Source organism: Rissa tridactyla, chromosome 2 (assembly GCF_028500815.1).
Source record: "Rissa tridactyla isolate bRisTri1 chromosome 2, bRisTri1.patW.cur.20221130, whole genome shotgun sequence".
Taxonomy (NCBI): Eukaryota; Metazoa; Chordata; class Aves; order Charadriiformes; family Laridae; genus Rissa; species Rissa tridactyla.
In genome coordinates this window covers 150,764,993-150,791,104 of record NC_071467.1, presented here as the reverse complement: position 1 = coordinate 150,791,104, position 26,112 = coordinate 150,764,993, and positions in this window count along the sequence as shown.

Here is a 26,112-nt window from a genome sequence, read left to right as displayed (position 1 = left end):
TGTCACAAAAACACCAAACAGAAAGGCACAAAAGTTTCAAGTTACACCAGTCCCTGTGCCCACATCAGCTAACTTGGTTGTAATATCCTTCTATCTTCCCAGGAGCATGCAACTTTCTTCTATTAAACAGTGCACATAAATAATCTTAAAAGAAGGTGAAGGTATCTCCATGTCCACATTGAGAGGCAGCTGGAGCGCAGGGAGGAATACTTGTACAGCCTTGGGACCCAGGAGGTGCAAAGCCACGATGGCATGGGAACAGCAGCGCCCTGGCTGCCTGCAGAGCCTTGAAGGAAGCGCTGCCGCTTCCTTAGCTAGAAATGCTGGCTGGCACAGGCAGTGTTGTTACCTGCAGCATGGGTTACTGGAGTTACCTTCCAGTCATGGTGGTTTCTGATTTGAATAAAGCCTGAAAAGCGAAAAGAGGATTAAACTCAGTATATTCATGAGGAAAGGAAGAAAGGGGTGAATTCATCCCTAACTTATATCTTCTGCAGCTTCGCACATTGCATACTGGTGTTAGAACTCAACAGGGCTAAGCTTTTGCTTGCAGAACTTGCAGAATAGAGTTAAACATCTGGACATGTGTAGGAACAGAAGATTCGCTACATACAAGGTCAGAGCAACTTGGAAATACCCATCGGGCTCAGCCCAGCGCTTCCCTCGCTCAGCTTTATATTTGAAGTCTGCGCGTGGTCTCTGCTTCAGCCCATTCCAGCAATCTTCCCTCTCCTTCCCAGTCACCTCCATGGAACCTATTTGAGTGGCAGGATTAATGCAGTCAAAGTGCACATATATCATCTGGGGTGGGCAGCCTGGTTTAGAGATTTTGGTTGTTGGGCCTTCTCAGGGGAACTTTTAAGGAACAGTATTAACGAAGTGCATGGAGTCAGATTCGGAAAATTCGACCCTCCTTTGAATCTGTCTGCTAGACCTTCGCAGGCAATTCGGAAGCGCTTTTCCTAATGGTGCCAGGGGGACAGCTGGAGGAGGCTTCACAGTGTCCACTTTTCAGTCTGATCTCAATGAACCTTTGTGGTTCCGTCGATGCCAACGTGAGAACATTTCCTCTGAAGTCATTCGTGTAAACAGCCCAGGGACCAACTCAGAGCATTCAGCTTTGTTCCACAGGACGGGGACAGTAGCCTGACTGTTGATTTATTTAAAAGGAGAAAAACAACAACAAAAAATGTCGCCAGGATGTTGCATGACTATCCGGAAACACTCACTAAAGGGACTGTGTTAAGCAGAGTATGCAAAGCCAGCAAAAAACCACTCTATTTTATAAACCAACGCTTTTTATTTGTATTTCTGACAACACATTAAACTATTCTGTGAGGGATGTCAACTCTGCTCCAAATCCCTTTTTACCTTTTTAAAACATTTTTAAGCATGGCGGATTTCTTTAGGACACATTGCAGAAAATGGTTGTAATAGGGAATTTATTTTCATGCTTATGTGTTCCCGTTTTGTCATTAACATTCTTTCCACTGTACCATGGCCAGCAATGGGTGCCAGGTCAGGAGTTTAGAAATTATTTCTGCATCATGTGGAAGCTCTGTTAATCGGGTGGTGTTCTCTCATATACTGGGAAAGCCCAGGGATTTTAAGCTGAAGCACTTTCATACAAGCCTTCTGTGTCTTCCCGTAATATTTGTGCTCCCCTTGAAGCTCTGGCTGCAAAGATTTCCTGCCCTAAAATCTCTTTCTGTCCTCAAAGAGGAGAGGTGGGAAAAATGTCTGGTAATGCCAGGAACATGGGCATTATTCAGAGCAGGGTGGAAAATGGAAAACGAAATTCATCAACACTTTCTCCAGCAAAGAGCATGTCTATTCAAGGCCAAGGCTTTTATTCTATGGGTCACATATGGGGGGGTTTTGCTGGGGCAGGTGTCTCAAAATATGGGACTTTCTGGAAAGGGAAAACAGCCCTTATAAAAACCACACTTTCAAATGAGAACACAGGTGAAGTGAAAATGTTTTACTCTGCCTAGCATTATCTTTCATTGCCAGCCCCTCGGATGAGAGCAGAAGCCCCTGCTCCACGCAGTGCCCAATGCTCTGCTCACGAGAGGGCTGCAGCAGATGAAGCAACACCCCTCAGTGATGGCCGCTGACTCCCATGGCAGAATGAGACCATCCATGGGGCTGCGGTGCCGGGCCATCAGACGTTCAACCGGGGTTGCACAGTGCCCAGGCTCCAACAGCAGGAGAGGAGCCAGGCTTTGTCCTTGTGCAGCCCAGCTCACGGCAGCCTGCCAGTGACACCTGCCCCCCGTGCCAGCTCTCATCACCTTCCCCCCAGCTGGGGAACTTGGGGGTCCTATTTAAATCATGACCCTGTAAACCCTGTAGAAAAGAAGGGTAGAATTCCCTTTTGCCCACCCTCATTCGTCTGTGTTTTACCTCTTCTCTTGAAGAGTTTATTTGGGGTTCAATTTGCTGAAACACCTTACTATACATTATCTGCACTCAGAAAAGCAAGCATAAGCTTAACTAGATTCTAGAGCTTTGCTATATCAGGGTCTTTTTGGTGTGTGTTACAGTCTGGTTCCCACCCACCACTAATTGTCTTGAAGGTGGGATACTGAAACCAAGGCCTGAAGGAAGATCCTATTTCAGCATCCGATACAAGCTAGCATGTCACTAAGCTTCTATAAACACAGGATTCAGCCGAGATTACATCAGCACAAACCAGTTCAAACTATTCATTTGACAGCAGAATTTTCCATTTCATTAAAAACTGGAACGGCAATTTCACAGCTCTAGTTCCCGTAAAATAATAAAAGCAGTGAGCCAAGAATGGGCTTTTTTGTTTAAAATGAGATGTATCAATAGATGAAGAATCTTGGTGGCACAAGTGATAAGAAGGTATGCACAGTAGTTTATTACTCAAGATATTCACTAAATAGGCATATTTCAGTAATGTATGGGAGAACATTCCCAGTACTTTTGCTATTAATCCAGACATTGCTTATTTACTGGTGGTGCACATTTGCCCAAAGTCACATTGCTCTAATACCTTGCTGAAACGTTCTAATTAAACATAATTTCTAAATGGGTTCTATTCTTCATTTATTGATTTGGAAATATCCTTCTTTACACACAGTCAGGGGTTTTTCTGCGCGAGCACCACTGTCTCAGGGATGGGGACAGTTATCTGAAGACAGAGCAGCACAGCATATCTCATTTGCACCTTCTCCAACAGACCACAAAAACCCCTCATTTGTTGTTCTCATAAAGACTTAGTAGTTACCTTTCCCAGCTCATATCATCCCACGGCGGTGGGACAGGCGGAGGGTAGCTCCCCGTGAGCCTGAGCTGGTGGGAAGGAGTTCCTCATTCCTTTTGCTGGGGATGTGGCAGGGGTGGTGGCAGCAGGCTGCAGAGCTTTGGTCAGGTCTCTGTGCCGGGCTACCCACAGCTGGATGGAGACTACCAATGAGGAGACGCATACCGTGTCCCCTGCAGTAATTTGCCTGGACATTGAAATAGATGATCTTTGAAAGTCCCTTCCAACCCAAACCATTCTATGATCCTATGATAACTCTTCATGTGACCATTCCCTCTTTGTCAGGACAAATGCTTTTTTTTTTTTTTTTTCTTTTTTCCCCAGAAAATCTCTCCAAGCACATGAGCAGCTAGCACTCTGAGGCCTGGACTTGCTGTCAAAGAACTGTAGACAGTAAAGTCCCAGCCTGTCACGGGAGTGAGCCACAGAATTTGGGACCAAATGGACAAGCATGGCCACATTTCTCAGCAGAAGAACTTCTGGTAGCTGTCGGCTACCACGTGGCCAAGGTAGGCCTGCCAAACCAAGTACTGCAGATTGGTCAAAACAACTGTCCAGCTCTCATCACCGCTCAATACTTCCTCTATGCCTGACACCTGCAAGTTTGGTAGGATTGACTCTCCACCCTGGTAATACTGCTCTCCATCTCTATGCAGCCTCCTCCATCTCATAGCCAGTTAGTCACTCTTTACCTTTGGGTGGAGTCTGCAGAGGGGAGAGTTTAACAAAAGGAAATTAAGAAAATCTCCCCTAAATCCCATCTATAACCTGCCTAAATCTCCTTAAAGGGATGACTCACTCTGCAAAGCACTCTAGGAGCCTGCTCATCAGAAATACTGTAGGAAAATATGATTTTGTTTTCCTACGATGTTGTCTTTAGTTGCCAGGGCAAGTGATTTCCAAAGATTCATTGGTCCATCATTGCCTTGCAGAGCAGCAGAAAGGACCTCAGTGCATGAATGCTATTGGTTAATACAGGAACTGTTTCATGTGGCTTCATGGAGTGGCACAGACCAGCCTATGTCTGTAAAAGTCTCCAGACATAGAAAGTCACCAGATCTTTCATGCTCTGTCCCTGAAGTCTTGCACGCCCTGGCATTTCAAAATATTGTAGAGTGCAGCAGGATCCAGGTTCTCCTGAAAGCACTCGGCTCTTGGAAGATAACAGTAGATGAGCCAAGCAAAACACTGCTAGACAGAGGGAAGGAATTATTTCTGTCCCTCAAAGCTTCTCTTCGGCAAAGGACAAAGCAGACTTCTCACTGAAGCTGTTCCTTTACTCTTCAGGATCACAGTCACTGTACAACAACTGCTGCCACCACACATCTTGAGCTTAGAGCGTAAAACCAGGATTGCGCTGTCAAAAAGATCCACGATATTTCTTCACCCACCTGGCCACAAGGTGTTATGAAGACCAGACCTTACTAGCAGAACAGAGTGGTCAGCACCGCTTTGGATCAGGACTGAATTAAGATTATGTATAGACTAGTAGCAAAATGAGTACCAACAGGATACATCTCCTAGAGAGCAAATCACCAGAGCTGCAAGTTTGGATGTACGGAGTGTCTCCTGTCCTATCTGGGAAGCAGTCTCCATGAGGATGTAACCTACCTGGCCCAGGGAAGCCATGGCACAGCAGACTCCAATGTGGGCTATTGGGCATGCTCCACTCCCTGTTCCAAAGACGCTCCTCTTGCCAGCTGAGACTTCCTTACTTTTTTCTTCCTGCTCCTGGCTGTTCACAGCGCATTTGCCTACAAGTGCAGGGCTGTTTGTGATGGGAGGAGATGCAACAAGGCTCAGGATCAGAGGCTTGTCCTGAGTACCACCCCTGGATACCAACTAACTCCTTAGACATTGTGATTTTAAAACCAGAACGGGCCATTTTGCCGGTTAAGGCAGTGTGCAGGCCGGTCAAAACTGCAGATAGCTGATGATTGCCAGAGATTTCACTTGTGAGCTTCCCCTGCCTCTGGGCAGCAACCTTGCAGGATTTCTTCCCTGCGCTATGGCACTCGTGATCCACCCTTTCCCTCACTGAGATCTGCCACTGATGGTCCCTGGCCTGGGGTGCAACAATTAGGAGGAAAGATGAGGAATCCAACACTCTCTAGGGTGTCACATCAGAAAGGACGCTATTACTAGGCCCTGTGAGGATCCTGCTATAGAAATACAACAGCTCTGGAAATGTTACAGCTATTTAAATTGTTTATGAACCTAAAAACTGGGTTTTAAATAGAATTCCACAGGATTAGCACTGTGGAGTGTTCCCACTCTATCACCCTCAGCTAGGGCCTCTCAGCTGGGAGAAGCGGAGAGCTCCTGGGGTGACTTGCTGAGCTGCATGGGTTAGCGCAACAGAGTAAAGATGAGGCTCAGGTGGTAAAGGCAAGCTCCCATTACAAAGTGTGCTTTCCTCAGCCTAATTTTCTTGCCATTTCTCATTCCAGTGACAATCAGGTTGTGTAAAACCAGCCAGCTCTTTCTCGACGCAGCCTTCCTCGTGGCCTTCAGCAAAGAGGCATGCCCACCTAGCCTGGGGAAAGAGGGGAAACCCTGCCCAGATTGCCTCCTGATACCCATGCAAGGGTGACTACTGGAGCTGCCCATTGCTGCCTGCCCAGGACCCAGCAGATGGCACTCCTGGATGGTGTTTCTCCCAGATCATGGGCAGCATCTGCCTCCAGCTGCCTCAGCTGCCCCATCCCAGCTGCCCTCCTGGGTAGAGGGCTGCAGGGCAAGGCAGGGCTGTGCCTGGGGAGGTGGGGTGAGCTCTCCTCTGCCCGCTTCACCTTAAAAACTGGTGCTCCAAGTACCTCGGGTGCAAGGCTGGGAACGCTTGCCAGCACGCTGACAGAGCGGGCCAGTCTTCTGGGGGCTTGTTCTCCTCTGCTAAGGGGAGAAAGGTAAGATTTGGCCGCTTTGAAAGCCATTCCTGGCTTCTCCCAAGAGCCTAACTGGGTCAGACAGACTTTACATGAGAAGGACAAACCTGTGGACTGCTGGTTGGGCTGCACAATAAATAAGCTTACCAACAGGTCTGGAGAGGTCAGCATCTTGTGTTGAAATCTCCTGCGAAAATCACAGAATTGTCCAGTCCAACCACCTGCTGACACCATGGTCAGCTAGAGCACATTGTCTGGGACTGAGTCCAGACTCTGCAACTTCCTCGGGCAACCTGCTCCGGTGTTTGACCACCCTCACAGTAAGAGTTTTCTCATATGTTTAACCGGAATTTCCTGTATTTTGATATGTGCCCATTGCCTGTTGTCCTGTCACTGGGCGCCACTGAGAAAGTCTGTCTCAGACTTCTTTACTATCAACATCAGGAATTTACATAGATAAAATTACATGGATAAAATTCCCCCCCGAGCTTTTGCTGCCACCCCTTTGATATTTCTTCTTTTTTTCTTATGAAACAACATAAAAATTTAACAGGCCCTATAATGATCCGACTATTGAAACACAACAGCTCTGAAAAGTCAAAGTTATTAAATTGTTTATGAACCTAAAACCTGGCTTTTAAATAGGATTTCACAGGACTACCACCATGGAGTGTTCCCAGCTCTATCGTCTTCAGCTCTACCATCCTACACAAGTAGGCAGGGTGCCACCTACAGAGTATATCACTAGAAGAAGCATTTTCATATTACATGCATAACCGTAGGGCTGAGATCGCAGCAAGGTGCATATCTCAGCATAGTAGGTGTTTCTTTGTTTTAGGTAGAGACAACCAACACCAGAATTTTGCATCAAACTATTCCCAACTTGGGGGAAGTGATTTCAAGCCTGATTCTTGGGCTCTTGAAGCTTTTCTGTTGACAGATCCAAAACACTGAAGGCTTTCCTGGAACTGGGGTCCAGGTGCAAATGCTGTTCAACAGGGTGAGCTTTTTTGCTTAAGCTTTTAGAAATGTTACTTGGCTTGTTCCATCCTTTTTGGACCTTCCCACCGTGATAACTAGCTCCTAATAGCAGGCTGGGTAAGGAGTTTCTTCTTTCCCTTGTGTTTTCTCTTGACAAGCATTGGCTCCTCTAGACAGAGGCGTCTGCGTGCCAAGCCACGATATTCCTCCCAGCGTGATTTCATAGTGATTTATTTATTTATTTCTGTGCTGCATCCTGCTTGCTTGCCAGTGGAAATCTGCCTGGGGGTTTTGTTTCATGTCTCTTGCAATGGGACATGGAAATCTGCCTTCCCAGATTTACCAAAGGACTCCTGGCCAATATTAGGAGAGGATGCCAGAATGTAACAGCTCCTGTACTGCATGGGAAATGGGTCGCCCTTGCTGGCTAAAATCTTTTGTTCTTTGGTGGTTCCTCCCTCCTCCTCCACCTTCTTCTCCTCTTTCTCCTCCTCCTCTTTTAGAAAAGATGTTAATAATACATTTGTTTTCCAGAAGAGGCAAAGGAGTAGCTTGCAGCCCTGCCAAGGAGCTTTATGTGCACATTACACCTGAAATTTAGATTCCTCTGTAGTCACGGACCAACACTTATCATGCCATTTCACTGATCAGCTTTATTAGTTCCATCCCCTCAAACTTTTTGCCCAACAGAAGTCTTGAAACCTATTTTATTCATGACAACTTTAATCCCTGCTTCCTACAGAATGGAGATAAAAGGTCTTCCCCCAAGAGACATCACAAGGCTCTTATTGCAGCTTTTGTTGCATTCAGACACAAGACTGTGTTGTTGAATGTATAGGTCCTTCAGAAGACTTTGACACGTTGCATGTTGAGGCATGAGAACAAGCTAGAAAAGGGGTCTCACGCAAACTTTACTGCGGTTACTGGAAGGCTGTCAGGTGACTGTAATGGGTCTTCTATCCCAAATTCATTTATTTGAGCCCATGAAATTTTGCAGTTGACTGTAAGTGTTCCTAGATATCGGATTTCAGCATTTCATCCAAATCAACTGCTGACAAGGGAGTGCAATACCTTCCTGAATGTGCTCTTGTCTTTAGTTTAGTTAAGTTTCTTTGTGGGAGTATCAGCTGTAAGTGACCATTCAGTTGAGTTTCAGAAATGCTGCCCACATTAGAGAAGAAAGATGCAGTGTTGGGTTTTGGACGAGCTACAGTTTGTCTCCTTGTTATGACATCATGGGAAAACATCATCAATGAGCTGTTGTTATGGCAAAAATGCAGAAGATACTAGAGATAGAGACTCAAAATATCCTGAATGTTCCATTAGATTCATTGAAATAATCTTGATTTTCTAAAAAAAACTTACTGAAAAAAGTTAAGAACAGTTCCATGACCATCTCCCAGTCACATCAGACTGATCAACAGCCAAACCCTAAGCAGATTTGTACAGCAGAGAGCTGGGCATATTACAGGAAAGCACAGCTTGTCATGGGAAAAGAGCCTATTTGCCAGTATTGCACCGGAGCCATGCAGCAGCACAGCTGAGCAACAGAGATGGCAAAAAGAAGAGGCCTTGTCCTGGCTGCAGCTGGCCATAAAAACATGTAGATTTTATTCCATGTCTCTTCCTCCCTTCTTCTGCTGGTGAATACCAGCTGTGGAGGGATGGTGAGCCAGAGGGTGTGAGGGAGGAATTTCCTACGGTTGGCAGGAGAGGTTGGAAAAGAGGATTAGAACTGGTTATTTGAATGCATGTGCCTCTTCATAAAGTCAGCACTGAAGATACTGCTTCTTGTTCTTAGCACGCTCCAACCCAACCGGAGATGCAGATTCCCACCCAGAGCTTTCATCACTCAGGCTGTTCAGACCAACCAAATTCACACTTGGTGCTGCTAAACTGTAGCCCTGAGCCCTGCAGGATAGTGTGGGAGGACAGCAAAGTGCCTCCATTTCTACAGTCTTTTCCCAGGCCTCGTAAATCCAGTTGTGGCCCTGGGTGTAGCTGTGCATCCAGGCTACAAATTAAAGCTTCAAAGAAAGCTGGTGTGAGCTGGTACCTGTCCAGTCAGGCAACTTGGAAAGCCACAGCATAGAAACATGAGCTGGTATAACAAGAAATCAGAACACTTGGGTTTACCTGAGTCATCGTCATACCTTACTAATGAACATCTTGGGGGCTCGGCTAGCAGCAGGCAAACTCCTTTGGAAGTCAAGATCCCACAGTCTTAAACTGGCTTGGGTATATATTCTACTTCTCAGATCCTGAGATGAGCAAATACATGGGCAAGATCATGCCATCTTGGGGCAGAAGCGTATGAAAACACATAGGACTGATTTAATGGAAAGTCAGTAAGAAACCACAACTGGCAAGGAATGCAGGGGGAGGTCCTCAGAGAGGGTGTTGAGGTGCCTGAAGCAAGAAGCAAGCAGAATTCAGGTGGCTGAATTGAAACCCATGCTCCAGTGAACTCACTGGTCTCCTGAATTTTATCTCCAGGTCTCTTGGCTTTTCATCTCATCACACGAATGCCATCAGGAATAGAGAGGCAAGAGCCCAAATGTCTCAATGCTCTGACAGGCTACAGAATCAGACCTCTTGCTTGTCCTCCTGTGTGCAGTGACTCCTGTCTTTGTCTGTGTCATGCCTACCTTCAGGAGCAGGAGAGAAGAGCCATGTAACAGGTTGCTCTGGAGTGTGATTATTAGGGTTTTCTTGGGAGAGATGAGAACTCCTTCCTCTCCAGCTTGTGAGGGACCTCACTACCCCAACCACAGTGGATAGTGATTCTTCCCATGAAGCCCTGAGACAAGCACTAAATTCCTACAGAGCAATATGGAATTGTTGCATCCCTTTGTTCAGAATTTTTATAATTTATCGACCTTGCTGCTGAATTTTTGTGGGTTAATCTGCAAAAGCACTAGATTTTTCCTATAGGCCAGGAATTATTGTTCAGGGTCTTGCCCCTGGCTCTTCTGGGCACAGATCCACAAAGATATATGGTGAGTTTTCAGGCATCTGTCATCACATAATATCAGTGGACCTTTCTTTATTTTCAGCAGCCTTTGCCAACAGTGCCTATCTCTTTTTCCCTGAAATGGGATTAAACGTTTAATATTTTTATAGATATCACAAGTTCTAAATTAGGGGCGCCCAGGGCTGCAAGGCACGTAATGTGTTAGGTGATCATAGCTTACGATGGCTGTAACAGTAAATTAAAGCTTCTTAGCTCTTTCAGGACAGAGCCTGGATGAAGTCAAACGCATGCACATGCATACGCAGCCTGTCAAGCCCGAGGCTTTAAGACGGTGGGTTTAACAATATGTGTGACCCCTTCCTTCCAGCTCTTCGACAGGCCAATGAAGGCCATACATGGAGGGTCAAGTCTGGCCCATGATGTTGATTAATCACTTTAACATTACGAGACTTGCACATGTTTCTGACACAAGGATGAGCTGTGGAAACACATTCCCATAAATAAGTCACCCTGAACATGTCAGCTTAGTGAAAAATAGTTCTTGTCTCAGAAAACTGAGCAGTGAGTCAAGTCCATGTATCATATCTTACATTTACGAAAAACTGCCCCATAGCTCCTTGTGCACAAAACAATGTTGTGTGGTTATTCGGGGGTGGACAGACACACAGCAGCAAAACAAAAGTTTTGAAGGCAGCCACGGGGTAGAGGCACGTGTTCATCTCCTTGGCACTGTGAAGTGATCCATATGTATAACCCTCTTTGCCTCATTTAGGTCCTCAGTGAGGCACGTTTGCTTGGGCTGGGCACTGTTACAGCAGTCACACGTTTTCTGACAAGCTGCTTTGTTTCTTCCTGTGCTCCTGCATTTGATAAATATGTGTCCCATGTGCCTAGAAGAGATAGGCAGCGTGCGTTCAGTTTGCCCCCTCCATTCTTCTTTTGCCTCTGCATCTATACGGCTTGGTGCTCCATATGCAGCACTGTTTTTCATTCACAGTACAGTCCAATATATGCAGTATAAAACAAGAGAGAAGCAAGCAACTCTGAGACCCCACGCTTACAGCCTGGAAGCTGCATCACTTCAGTGTGGCCTGTAGTAGCACTCATAAAAGCTGGTGGATGGGAGATGGTTACCTGTCAGACCAGCTTGGTATCACTGCGCTGCATTTTACAGGATCTGGAATATGATGCAAAGATACCTGAATGCCAAATCAACCCAACTCAATCAAGCCGGAGCTGCTGGCACCAGCCCTGGGGGGTGGAAGAGGGGATGGCGGGTGGAGGCAGCCCATGGAACCACCGTGCTAAATGTTTCACGCTCCAGGGTGCCGGAAATCCGTACTGCTCCAGCACGGAACAGCGCCCGCCCGTGGAGGCAGCCTGGGCTTGGCTCCCTGTGAATTCGCCCTGCAACAGCCAGGTGCACAGGAGCAAAGGATTTCTGCAGGAGACAGCTCGGCTGGACCAAAGCCCAATCTTTGTCAAGCTGTTCAGGTACCTGTGCATCACGCTTCAGGAGTTTTACATTACCAGGGGGATCCTAGCCCTGTATTTCCCCTGCTGATGGGGAGTTGACTATAAATCAATGCCTATTTTGCATGATTCAGCTTCAAAGCTCTGCGTCAACATTAGCTGACAGCTATCTGACATAGATGCTCGTTATCCAAAACAGGGAGGCAAAGGCATTTGCTTTACTTCTCCCGGTGAATCAATGACAGCACAAGGATGCGCATCGTGAGGCCCTGGCTCCCCCAGATAATTCACTAGAGCTCATTGCCTCTCTTGCTAATGGCTTCCATGCACAGAAAGCATTACCGAAAGCCACAAGTGAGTGTGAGAAAGATGCCTGCGAGGAATCTTTGAAGAGCCTCGTAAAGACAGGGCATGCAGGAAATGCCTGAATGGTAGTTTAACTGGCCATGCATCCTTGCACGTGAAGTTTTCTGGGTTCTCATCACGCACATTATGCCGTTAATATCCTTTGAAGAGAAAGCACTTTCCTATCCATTCATGCAGCTACGTGTCTGAAATGCACTTAGTCAGGTAAAGCTGCTTGCCTGTATTTACCTCTAGATCAAAAGCTGTTCTGATATCCAGGGATATTTGAATGACAATTAAATTCCTCACAGCTGTAACAGCCCTTTCCGTGCCCATCCTAACACTCTGCTTTTAGGCAAGTGAGTGGGAGTTAGAAGGTGCCTGAAATACTGGCATTTTTAACAACACAAATGAGTAAGCAGTGAACAGTTTTGGATTGCAGATGTTTCGGTTCAGCTTAGGGGCAGACGTTCAGGCCCTGGTGTGCTTTCCTTAAAAGTCTGAGTAACCGCAGCTCAGACGTGTGCTGTTCCTACACACACACTTCCCTATCTCCTCTCCTTCGCACACAGCAGCTGCGCGATTGTGAGAAGAACTGGTGTCAAATTAATAGTAAGTAATTGGTAAGAGCTGATGAATCTCTCAGATGAAAGGTACCATCTAATTACAAACTTTTGTCATTGTTCGTTATTATGAAGCCAACAGTTAAAGGACTGTTGCCCCTAGAAATCTTCTTTTTTTGTGTGTTTATAAGATTTTAAATGGTTTCAGTTCTTGCATCTTGCTAATGTTCTAGTCTCAGGCTTTTGTCTCTCTTTTTTTTTTTTTTAATTTTTTGGTCCTTTTTCTCTAAATGAGCTTTTTGCCTTTTCAGTTTGGCAAAATCTCTCAACATGCCATATAGGCTGTGTAGACAAGCTGTTTGCACACCCACATTGCAAACGGTCTCTGAAAGCCGACCCTGTGCATTTGCAGTTCTGCCTTAGCTGAAGATGCAGCATTTGGGCCTCATCTCTGCCTTCTTAACAATGTTTCTGCAAACTGCAGTGCTTGTTTGAGGTACACAACACTTGTGAAAGAAGATGGGAAAGTTGTCAGAAGTAAAAGTTGATCTAGTCCAGCAATGATCTGGTCTGTGCATCTGTGTACGTCCGGGCGTGTGTACTTGCAATTACTACAATGCCAGGCTGCAGCTTGTAAATAAGAACCGCAATAACAAGGCAGATATAAAATAAACAGCTCATGAGATCAAAGAGAGAATCGCTCAATATATGTGAAACAGAATATCAGACATAGCGCTAAATAGGATCAGACTGGAAACTTAAACCACTTCTGTGCCAAGTCCATGGCTGGAATAACTTCATGGAGTTTAGTGGTGAACCAGGGATGAGTTTGGCATCGGGTGAACTTTTTGTTCTTGGGTAAGTTGTGACATAATGTTGAAATTATTGTTACTGAAGTATGGCTGACTCAAATTAGCTGAGGCTCCAAGCAGGAGCTGGGTTGTTGTGAACGGAAACTGCATGCAAAGTTAACAGAGGCCAGTTTAGACTGTGATTGCTTGCAGTTGATTAAAGTAAGATAACCATCCTGCTGAAAACCATAACCGAATTTCCACAGCCATTCACTCTCAGAAGGCTTCAATTAGACTACTGTGCATCCCTTCCTCCGCACTGGAAACCACAGAGCTGCTCTTCAAGCCACCTATGCATATACATGGGATCTCTTCTCCCGCTGCCATGTGGCTGTAGAAGACGGAAACACCCATCTTCAGCTTTTGGATACAGGGCTCAACTTTCTCAGTTTTGACCAAAATAGCTGTTCTTTCTGGTTTGCTGTTACAGTTTGGTAAAGGCTCAAATATAGGAGCTGAATTCTATCTGTGTTCTTGGGATAAGACATTTTGGCCTGCTGGATTTACTCCTGCAGGGACCTGATCCTGAGCTGCGTGTAGGCACACCCCACAGTTTCACTGCTGTGTCTTCTACATCGATCATTGACGCTTTGTGTGTGGTGAGTGATGGATCTCAGGGCTTTCTGAGATCAGAGAAATAGTCCAAAAACAAAAGTACTGATTTTGGTGAGTTCAAAAATGAACAAAAAGCTTCAGGCCCTGGGGAGAATGTAATGATTCAAAATAATGTAGGAAACATAACCCTGGACTATCCCTATTTCTTTGTAAAACAACAAACAGCTCCATTGCATCTCAGAGTTTTGCAATTCATTCTGCTCCTTTGAATCCCTACCAAAACAAGTGGTAATGATTATAAGCCCTTTTTTAAGGTGAAAAGAAAAAATCATCTCAGTCCTAAGAGCTCACATATGAAAGATGCTCTTAACCTGGCAGACTTGTGCAAAGATACCAGCGCTGCTGTCCCGCAGTGGGAACACAGTAGGGAGAGGATCTGCAAAGTCTTCAGAGCCCCACTGATGCCAGACTCCTGGTGCTTGGCTGATTTATAGGCTGCCCTAAATAACTCGGCTTCCCCTTGCTGATAGCAGAAGTCTGCTTTGCTTAATCCCACTGAACAGCAGAGAGTTGGTGTCATCTGCACCTCCGATGAGCGTTTCCTTGTGAACTTACTGACAACACCTCCTCTGAGGAAGCCAATACTGACAAAACAATAGTTCCACTGTCAACAAAGTTATTTAAAGCACAAAATAACAAAGTTATATTAGATATTATTAGATCTTGTAAGAAGATGCATGAGATTTGATTTCCACGGTGTACTTCAGAGACCTTATTATTTCCTTAGACTGAAATGCTTGTGTCTCAGCTGTCTCCATTAACCTCAGCTGAATGCCTTGGCGTTATCCTGGTAATGGGCCAGGTCTTGGAGTAGAGGACAGGGGAGATGTGCCTCCAGCGCTAGTTCTTGGTCATGCAGTGAAACATAGAGTGGAAGTAGGAGCGAATGGAGGCCAAAAAGAGGTGCAGAGTATAAATGACAGCGATGACAGGAATTCTTGTTTTCAAGGCTTTCCTGGCAAAGTAAGGCTACGAGATGCTGTATTATTGCATTTTGTTCTTTTAGTTTTGCTACAAGACATACTGATTATACAAATGACTCCCAGCTGAAAAGGGGATGGGATTTTGGCATGTTTAACAAGAAAGTTTTTCTCCTAACTGGGTGTAGAATTTGCCAATATTGCTAAAGAATTGCAGTATTAAATAATCTTTTTTTTTTTTTCCTTTCAGATGCTTCCATTGCAATCTGGTTTGTTTCTTTAGTCATTCTGGTATGCTAATAGCCACCCATATTATGCTCCAAAAAAAAGCTATGGCCCTGCATAACTAGAATTTTCGGATCAAAAAATTTACCTTTAAATGCTTGAACATTCAGAGATTTTTTTTTTTAAGTGAATCTCAAAAGGGACACTTTTTCTGCAGTTCAGAAAACTACACTCTGCAATTACCCTTATCCTGAACTGTATGTTTTTTCTTCATTCAGCTGCCATCTTTTTGCTGGGAAAGGTATTTGTGGAAGAAAATCCCTTGATTTTTATCTTCAGTGCCATTTAAAAAAGATATGCATGGGTTTGCTCATGTCTGAAGTTAAACCAAAACGATAATTTGGAAGCCATATATTCAGAATGTAAATGACTCATCTTTAGGTGAAACTGACCCTAATTAGATCTAGATCAGCCGTCATTTGACAGAGAGAAAGAAAATTCATTTTCTCTGAAATGTGGTAATGGCTAGGAAACTAGCCCCAGAACCTTAAATTAAAAGCAGGTTTTAACATGCTGGCTCCATGCCTGCCTTCAATATCAGCCTCTGCCTGTTTCAGTTAAATAAATGGTAACAAAAGAAGACAGGCTGGGTGACGTTAAATAAAGAGAAATTTAAGAGAGTAATTATAGCATTAAACAGGGCCAGAGGTGAGGAACTATAAACTTTGTGGAACAAAGTGCGGCATCGTAGTTTCTCCAAAACTTTGTTCGCCAAAACCTTTTTATTCCTGGTCACGCAAAGCTGTCTGTTAGCTGAGGTGCCTGTCCCCATGCTCCCGACATCAGTCTGGGACAGGCAAGTGTGAGGAGTGGGATGGGAGATGAAGGAGCAATGGCTCTGGGTGGCAAGGGTGGATCCTGGGGTGGTCAGCAACCCTGCCACTGTGGTAACCCCCAAGGGGCATCTCCGACTGCTTTTCCATCTCATTTGTCATCTCATTTTCATAATATGTGCGACTTGTTGCTCTTCCCCTATCTGACAGGTGGCTTCGGAAAAGAAAGTTTACTAAAGAGCGGTCAGTATCTCCTACATACACGTTTTGGAGTGTTTGGCTTAGGGAGGTACAGTGAAGTAACAGCCCATCTCAGTCAGTACGAATCCTAAAAGAACAGTTCTAACCACTGGTTATTTTAGTGAAATCAAAGATATCCCTGCAAAACCAATCGCTCTAATAACATATGGTGGGCAAAGCTCAAAAGATTAGGGGCTTAATTCGTGTAAGCGCCTGAGAGAGGCGCACAGAAGGGGAATTGAATTTAAAAAAATCGTCTGGGTCTCACTTGTCTTTGAAATGTGATTCCCTTGTTATGAATGAGGCCATTTAGGCATCCGTGGTCTGCGTGCGTGCGTGCATGCGTGCGTGCATGCGTGCATGTATGTATGTAACGAGACATAAGAAACACACTCATGACCAGAATAATCCCATAACGTGATGTTCTTGGGTAGTTCAGAGGACAAAAAAATCAGTTTAAGGCTTTTTAAATGTTCAGCTGCAAGAGGACTGGTGTGGAAAGGAAAAAGCTTGTGCATCATCCAGCTTTCAGGCTGCAGCGGGGTCCTGGTGTGCCGGCATCCCTCATCATCTCCTTCTGCCTTGCTCCAGACTTATCCCCGCTTAACAAGCTGCAGGCCCCAAGCAAACCCGACTTTCATGCAGCTTTCTTCTGGAGATGAAAATAAAGCATATCTTTATTCTGGAGGCAGAGTCTGTGCTATATTGGCTAGCACAGTATAGCTGTGTTCCATGACCTAGTAAATCCTGTCAAGGGCCAGGGAAGGCATTCCCAGACAGGCATTCAGAAAACAGGAGCTGCACCCAAAACTCATGAGATTTTTAGCATTGCTAACTGTCATATTGTTTGCTTTTGCCTTCTGCTTTCATACTTTTTCAACTACAAGGTTTCCAGCTTTTGATAACTTTAAGGGCCTGAGAAAGCAAGTATTTTCAATTGATTACATAAATTCAGGATCTGAGGATATAGCTGAAAGCTGCCGAGATCTCCAAGAATCTAATGCCTATTTCAGGAATGTCCTGCGTGATATTAAGTTAATTTTTTGCTGGATACTGAGCATGGTAAAAAGGAAGGGTTATTTATTTCATAACATTTTTATGGAAAAAATTATCATCTTTTCGTTTTATGGAAGAGTAAGTGAAAATTTTGCCCACAGTTTTTGCTAATGGTTTTCATTCATTCATTCCCTGAATGTGTTTTTCTATAATCATTTATGCAAGATATTCACCTCAATTTAAAAATGAATTGTCAGTGAAAAAACGCTTACAATATGACTGATCAGACTCTTAAAATCAGTTCCTCTGAAAAAAGTTAAAATAAAGTACTCTAACTGTCAGTATTTAATTAAAGATTCTTCTCATAAGCTAAGGTCTGCAATTCAGGTGCCTGCCAAGTAAGACATGATCAGTTTGCTTTGAGATCTCAGTACAGGGAATACCTGCACCAAGGTCTCAGATGGGTTCAGTTTCCCCTGTGTTTTTAAGGTAACTTTTACAAATGCAGAACACGTTGAATTTTACAGAACTCCTGCTGGTTTCGGGGTCCTGACACCTTTGGCTATCTGGACTATTTGCATCTTAAAATATTCTTAGAAGGTGGAAGAGCAAATTTTATGGCCCTAATGGCTTGTTCATGAATTTCAAAGTGTTGTTATCAGTATTGATGCATAGGTCTGGGGAAATGTCCCTTTTCCATCTCCTAGGAAAAAGGGAAGGCCAATATGCATTGGGTCCTTTAGGAAGAGCAAAAATGAAAGTGCTTGTGCCAAGCTGATAAAGTTTCTTTGAAAGGAGAAACAACTCTGTCCTCCCCAGTAGCATCACCATGGTGGGAGCACTTCCCTCCTGCCTCTAAGTTTTCTCAGGAAATCTCTTTTTTTCCAGGCCATGCTGGCACTTGGAGAGCACCCCAGACATCAGGGTAAAGGATAAATGTTCAGGTCACCTTGTATAAGGTTTTGGGGGAAGTCTTCCTGCAGTTTAAGAGGATTCTCTTAAATTGGTTGCATAACTTATTCCCACACAACTGTCACTCACCTCATCTTTGTTTTGCTCCTTTAGAGCTTGTTGCCTTGAACTCTTGAACCAGGGGAGTTCTGCCCAGCTCAACTGGCCTGGAGGTCAGTCCTCCGTTCCCTGAAGGTGGTTGGCACAGAGACCCGCTTTATCTTGCAGGTAATGACTTGGATGTTATGTACTCAGTGTGAGGTGATGTTTCCTCAATGATCATTAATCTGCTCTCCTTAAAGCTGAGGCCAGACTTTGATGTCTTAAACTCAAGTTTCTTGCCTTTGCTGGCACTATAGGATCTTTAAGTCTCCAAATCTGGCCGTTAGTGTTCAGGTGCAAGCAAAGAGTATCTGCACATCCAATAGCTACTGTGTCACATCCACTCCTGGCCAGACAGCGATTATCCTGCAGCTGGGATGGTTGCCTTGCAAGCATTCACCCAGCCCAGGCCAGCAAAGACACCTCCTGCAGAGCATCTCTGCAAGCCTTGGTCTTACTATAGCTTGTCACGTTCTCCATCACAACTGCAGCAAGGGATAAGAAAGCCATGATCTCTAGAAATAGAGTCTGTGTTTGATTTTTGATGTTCACAGAGAGAACCGATGCTTTGAACCCAGTGTATCGGCATACAGGTAACGAAGGGCAGATGTTGCGTCAGAAGTTACCCGAACAGTCAGCAGTGATCTTATCACCTTCTGGAGATGCTTTCAGCTCTATAAAAGAGGCACATTTTTCAAATGGAAAATGTGTAGAGCAATGTTCTGTGGACTGAAGTGAAAAGCACACAGGAAAATATGTCTTTAATGTCTTAGCCATAGTGCTGGATCTCCGAGAGTAACAACGTGAATTTAACCTCTGGTAGCTCGGTGATGTGGGAAATGCTATTGATGTGCTACATACCCACAGAGGACCATGTTAGAGAGAAAGGTGGATTCAGAGGGCTTGGCAGATGGCTAACACCTCACAAATATTCCCAGAGCATGGCAGAATGGAGCCTGAACAGTGCAAGAAGGGAATATGATCTAATTTATGCTGACAGGGATTTTCTACACACGCATCCTCTCCGTAGCACAACTGAAGGTGTCTATACGGCTCTCTGGGCCCAAGCTCACATTCTGAGCTCACGGTACATGGGGTGATTAATGTATTCATTCTGTGGCTTTCTTTGGCTTTAGGCAGGGAAGTGAACCCCTCTAGCTGTGGTACAAATGCTGGAGACTGTGTCTTAGGCTAATGTCCCAGTGACACTCTTCTTCCTCCTCTGGGCTGATGTGAGGTGGGAAACCCAAGCTGGATCCTGTCCCAGGTGGTGGAGCTGCCCAGTGACAGGTTCTGCGCATCTTATGCTCCAGATCCTGCCTCGGCACAGCCAGGCTCATTAACCTGGTTCATAACACACCCCACCAAGAGATTTTGCTGTAACTACTCACACACTTCACTCTGGGCATGCTGCTGAGCACTTTGCCAGATTAAGACTGTTACTGCTCTTTTAAGAACTGATTTAATTAAAAACTATCACACTTTTCATACGTGTTTTCCAAGGGCATAGAGTACAGGTTTTGCAATGTTTGATTGGAAACAACCAAGGATACAATTATCTTTAATAAGGAAACCAAAATTTTTTGAAAGGCAGGACCTTGTGAGTTGGGGCAATGATCTATACACTCTTTTACAGCAGCTTTCTTATGCTTTTTATGATTTATAGTATGCCTCTGCTGCAGAGGGTAGTGTTCTCATATAGCAAGGGGCAGGACGCTTATTAGCAGAAGCAAAAGGAATTAAGTCTCTGTTTTTTAGGTATTAAGAGTTCTCCTTGTCCACATATGCTAAGAAGGGCAGCCATATCAAGGTAATCTCCTTGTTGTTGTTGCTCTATGTATGTCAGCTCTTCCATGACTAATGTGTCCCATATTCTTATCATCCAAATCTTGACATCAGATGGTTCCTTTTAGAGTGGGATGTGATTAAGCATTGCAGGCACTGAGAGCTCAGAGATCAGCTTACACTCCTTACTCTGAATGGGTCTGTAACCAGCACCCTGAGAATAAAGACTTCCTGAGAAGGATGAAAATAGCGCTCATATGTAATCTGAAACACCAGATCTTGAGCCTGTGGAGATCCACTTGAGGCCAGGAGGAGGAGCAAACACTGAATGTCCCTGTGAATCCCAGCATTTCCCTTGCATTTGCAGGAGAACTAGTGCTGGGGCTGCTAAGCCATCTGCTTACTGTCGAGAAGAACAGGGGGTCTCAGGACAGGGGTGAGTGGTCCATACATCATGTGGAGATGGGGAAACCACAGAAGTAATTCACCAAGCTCCAGAGACTTCCTTGAAGCATGCGCCCCTGGATAAAACCTGGCATTAGCCAGAACCCTCTAAAGTGGCATTTGCCCCATACCTTCCCAGTAAAACACAACAAAAATAAAACCCCACGGCCACCAGACTTCTTGCTTATAATCAATCATCTCCCAGGAGCACTCATGGATACAGCAGTGCCACTGCTCTTTCACTAAAGCTGGAAGTAGAGCACCGGCTTTACCTGCCTGCCACAGCTGTCCCCGCTGGTACCTCCGCAGGCAACACAACTGCCACCGTGCCCATGTGCATTGGCTCCCCGGCACCGGGAAGAGCAGTTTTGCTTGCAAGACCCCTGGCACGGGGGAATTCACACCTCAGGCAGCTCCCCGGCTGCTGCTGCTGCTGTCTGCAGCCCACGGGCCCCCCTGTAGACACCTTTCCCACCAGGGCATTCTCACAACTTTGTTGTCTCTTCTTCTTTTATATAAGCATACACAGAGATACATACATGTATACACACAACTGCTTTACCATGAGTTTTTTATAAGGAGGAAATCTTATTTATCAGCTTTCTGTTGGGAAAAATGTCAGAATGGGTTAACTACAGTGAAGGTTTTTTTCTTTACATATATGACATTGCTCTAAAGATGAGGTTTAGAGAGTTGAAAGGTTTGATGAATTGGGATCACATAAATTAATTAAGAAGTACTTTTGTTCTTGGAGAAAGTTTTTTGTTCTGACACACTCTGTGAGGTACTATAGAAGACAAGATGAAGACATTTTTGGTTTGATATTTCAAAAAGAACTTTGTTTATTCTTTTAATCAGAACCTTTTTTTTCATTCAAGAACTGATCTGAACTTCAAAAAGAAATGCAAACAGATTTTCAGGGATTAAATACTCTGAAATGAAGTGTTCCATTATTAGTTAAATCAAAAGTTTCAGGTTGAGTCTCCCTATCTTTTATCTTTTCTTGCCTTTTTTTACAAATTCTAAAACATTTCTGTGTTTGCTTGACCTAAACTTATTTTTGCCATTGAGCAAATATCACTAGTTTCTAGCCCAGTATTGGTGATAGCACATGCTTGGATCACTGCTGTATAAAAAGTATATATCTGGATCAGACTCTGGCATATATTTCAATAATGGCTTTGTTGGTTAGACTTTGTTGGTTTCCCATAGAAGTGATAATAGGGTGTATTCCATTAAAAAAACACCCAGCCATTCTCAGTAAAGTGTGACCCACTGTTCTACATCACTATATCACTGCCATATCTACTGAAAGATTTGTTCTGGATATCTTCTTTTTCTACTAATCTTAGCCAAAGGTCATGAGAAATATAATCTAAAGTACATTGCGGGGTGGTGGTGGTGGTGTGTGATTCCTTAGCAGCTTGAATGAATCTAGTGCTGTAGAGAGAAAGGATAATTATTTCTGTGCTGCTAATGTGGATAGTTTCACTTGAATTGACTGTGTATTTGTTATGTATGGAAAAGCTTTAATATCTTCTTCAGTGTCCCTTTCCTTTGAAGTAGTATAAAATGTCTCCGGCCCTTTTCTTAGGCAAATGATCTTCCGGGGTTCCTTTCAATGTAATTTTTACATAGCACTTTAGGTATGATGGCTCTGCTGTCTTTAATTGCAATCCCATACAGAATTAACAGTCATTTTTTATCAAATGATGGTACTATCCCTTCTGCCTCTTTCCGTTCATTTTTACCCCCATCCTGTAGTTTGCTCATCCCCACTATGGAGCAAGGCCACTACTGTATGCCCTGAAATAAGCCCTTGTATTGCCATGGCTTTTCCTTCAAAGACAGTGTCACATCTTGGCAGATGCTCCATGGCCGATGCAGGAGTGGCTAGTCAAAATGACAAGGGACAGTCCAGCCCCTGAACTGTGTCCACTGTACCCAGGAAAGCTCAGAGCTGCTGGGGCTGTGGTCCACCAGCTGTGTCCTCTCTGCTGCTGATCATTTGCCTCTCCAAAGAGGTGCGTTTGCTTCAGTATTTGTCTCTTCTTCCATATTCACAGTCTTAGCTTGGATTTTCACAGTTGCGTCAGCATATGTAGTCCAGGTGTGACTTGGCACTTTCACATCCATCTCCTTTGCCTTTGCTTCTTCCTTACCTGTTGATAAGTCAAGAGGTCCCACTTCACGCAGGGAGAGCTCAGAAGAACTCCAGTCACTCCTGGAGCATCAGCCAGACATGCTCTGTGGTATGAGACCATGGGGCAAGCTACCTCTGCATCAGCTACTGAGTCCCCCTCGGGCAGTGAGTGTCATAGGGATTTCTGAGTTGGGAATATCTGGGCAGGGTTTGGGGAATGTATTGAGAACACAATAAGGTTGAACAATTGCACGGAGTCAGAAAACACCACGTGGGAGGTATGCATAGTCTGAGTTCAGCCCCTCCGCATCCCTGTGATGCCTGACACCCTGTAATTACGGGCTCATAGACATGACTTAAAAGTTTCACTTCAACCCTAGATCCACAGAGACAGCATCCTTAATTTCTTTGACCTAAGCTTCCCAAATGTGTCTTTTGACTCCGGCTTTTAATACCATCCGTTCCTTTTTTTCTATTTCCCAAATAGTCTGTGGAGCCAGACTAATCGCCACTCATCAAGTGCCCATTGTGTTTCTATTTCCCTGTCCCATGGTAACAGACACTTTTATTGTGATTATTCATCTGCTGTTCTTTCATTAATGAAACATTTAGATTTCACTGCCACAAGGCCTTTTCAATAGCCTCACATAAATACACTTTCAAATGGAAACCTTTTCTTTCGTACCCCTAGCAGTGACACTTGAGAGTCTATTCTAGCTGCTTGCTTGGCCAGTGACAGTAAGAAATGCCCACTTAGGAACCAATGTTCTCCATTCCCCCTTGATGGGCTAGTTAGCTTGCTGCAGCCTAGATGCCCCTGGGTAAGGAGCCATAAGGGGAAGGACCATCATTAGTTTTAAGGTGTCTCTTCCCACCCCATGAACCCTAGTAAGAGGGTACTTGGACAAGTTTCTGGTATGTATTTGCTCTAGCCTGTGCCAACTTGTGCACGTATTGCCTGAAATGTCATTTAGGTAGGTCTAGTATGTACATAAGAGTAGTATGTTTATTAAGGGAATGCCCCCACTGCTGCATAGAGTCTGGGTTGCCATTGCTGCCAGGTCCCTGCCGGATCCCTGCTGTGCCTCCAGGTGAACTGGAGGTGTTATTCTGCATAGCAGGCTGCTGCATTTCAGCTCTCCATACTGGCTCAGTCTACTTTTCCCTTTAATTAAGACCAATCCTGTTATCTAGAACCTGGAGAAAATTAAGACACATTTAGCCTTGCATTGAATAAGTGTGTTTATGATCATTCTTGGTAGCATAAAAACACCTTTTCCAGGAAGACTGTCTCCTGGACTGCTTATCCTCAAGGGCTGTCTATTTTTATAGGTCTGCTTTGGGGGATAACTGAGTGATCTTTCCAGGCACAGAGACCACCATATCGACAGAGTTATGGACTATGCCCTTTGTCTTAGTTTTTCTAAGGTCTCTAGTGACAACAGAAGAGAAAGAAAACTTACCCTTGTGCAATGCTCATTGTTATAGATCATAGTCCTTCAAACAAAAAACTCTCAGTGGCACAGTGATGATGGCAATTTTTCTTAATACGGTGGGAAGTTCTTCTTCTCTTAATCCTCTGAGAAGGAATCTGAGTCAGTCCTCCACACATCTCTTTCTCTTTGGCACCTTCCATACAACTCGTTCTTCCCCTCCTCTTTAACACCTTAGACACGTGCTTTTTTCTGTTTCAGACTAAAAGTTAAGTCTGATCCCCCTCAGAAATAAATCCCTCATTTCTATTCATCTCTCTAGTTACAGACATGGAAAGTGGTGTTGGAGATGTCTTGCAAATCTGTCACTGACTGTGCGTCCATGGCCCTGAGACCCTGGCAGCCTCCCCACTAGCTGCCTCTCCTTTCTCAAGTCCAAGCTTTTCCTCACGCATCTTTTTGCCACGTCCACTTACCAGCTTGATCCATTTATTATTGCCTCTATCTCTATGGTCAAACCTATTTTTGCTTGGAAACCCACATTGTTTTCATTCCCCCCCCACTGCCACCTCCCCAGCCTGTGTGTGAGGTCCCTCAGCAAGGAGCCCCCCAGGCTGCTCCCAGGCTCATTCCTGCTGCAGAGCTGAGTTTCCTAAGTGTGCTTTTCTGCTCATCCACACACTTCTTTCTGTTTCGCCCAAGTATGAGATGGCAGTGATACTGCCACCCATTCCAACAGTCACCCTGAGCTAATGGCACTCATCTTCTGTCATGAAAATCATGTACTCCCTCCTCCTGGATGAATCCTTATTTGTGTCGGGAGATATCTCGCAAATTTTTTGGTACACTAATACAGTTTGGCCAGGCAGCTCCAGAGCCCAGGACTGCTCAGAAAGGGCAGGATGGCTGTTTCTGCTTGTAATACAGCAGCATTTCCAAGCCCCCGCTCCAGAGCAGGTCCCTCCAGACAAACATCTTCACAAGATGGTGCCTGCCCAAAACCACTTATAATTGGAGTGTAAGGCAAAAGACCATGAGAGAAACAACAGCTTCACAGCACACAAGAAACTAGTGAGGTAATACTCAGGGAGTGAACTTATATAGCCAGATAATGAGGTTATAGTTACCTATAATGAGATTATTCCCCAGAGGCTTGTTTTTATAGGAACTCTAATGTGCAGTCAAGATTTTCATCATGCTGCTGCCAGCCCTGCGCCTTGCTGCTGCTGCCCTCCATGTCTGAGGGCCTGAAACAGCCCTGACTATTGCTTATGAGTTTGCAGAGGAGCAGAAGGCATGAAAATGCTGAACTTTGGACAGGGGGTTGCATTCAGTGTTTGCAGAGGATGGTGAGAGCAGCTCTGGGGGCAGCCATGGGGAAGAGCAGATTCAGCCTACCTGGCTCGGGCGATGGAGATGCCTTTCAGAGTTTGGTCTTTCAGCACAATTCTCATGTTTTAGCCAGTTGACAGCCTGCTCTTTGAAAGGGCATCTGTGCAACTGTGTGAACACGGTCCTTTCAGATCCCTCCGCTAATGTGCGCTGCTCTGTGAACTCAATACACCGAGGTGGGAGTTCACACAGATCAACGTCTTTTATATGTTTCATCAGGTGCGTCATTCTCATTTTATAGCCAAGTCACCTGAATTTGACCTGAGCTGTGACAGCAAGGGAGATTCAGCAAGCTTTGAGGATAAGAGACTTGTTTTCTAAAACAAATCTCCACTCTTCCCTGAACCTCGAATTATTTTGATTTGTTCCCAGAAGCTGCACCTCTGGTGACACCAGTGTGGCCTGTAAAGAAAACATTTCACATTTTCTAAAAACCTCCAGTCCTTGACTTTTCTCTGAGGTGCTATCTATGCATGGGATTTATGGCCAGAGTGACTGTTCCTTGTTGTCCTTCTGTCTAGAGAAGTGTCAGCCCAGAGACAACTGGGGCATTTCTGGTTCTGAACTGTGAATAACGCGTAGGGGTGAACTGCTCCAGATCAAGCAAGTAAGTTTAAAAAACAAAGAAGGGGGGGAAAAAACAACATGAGAAAATCCTTGGTTAATTAT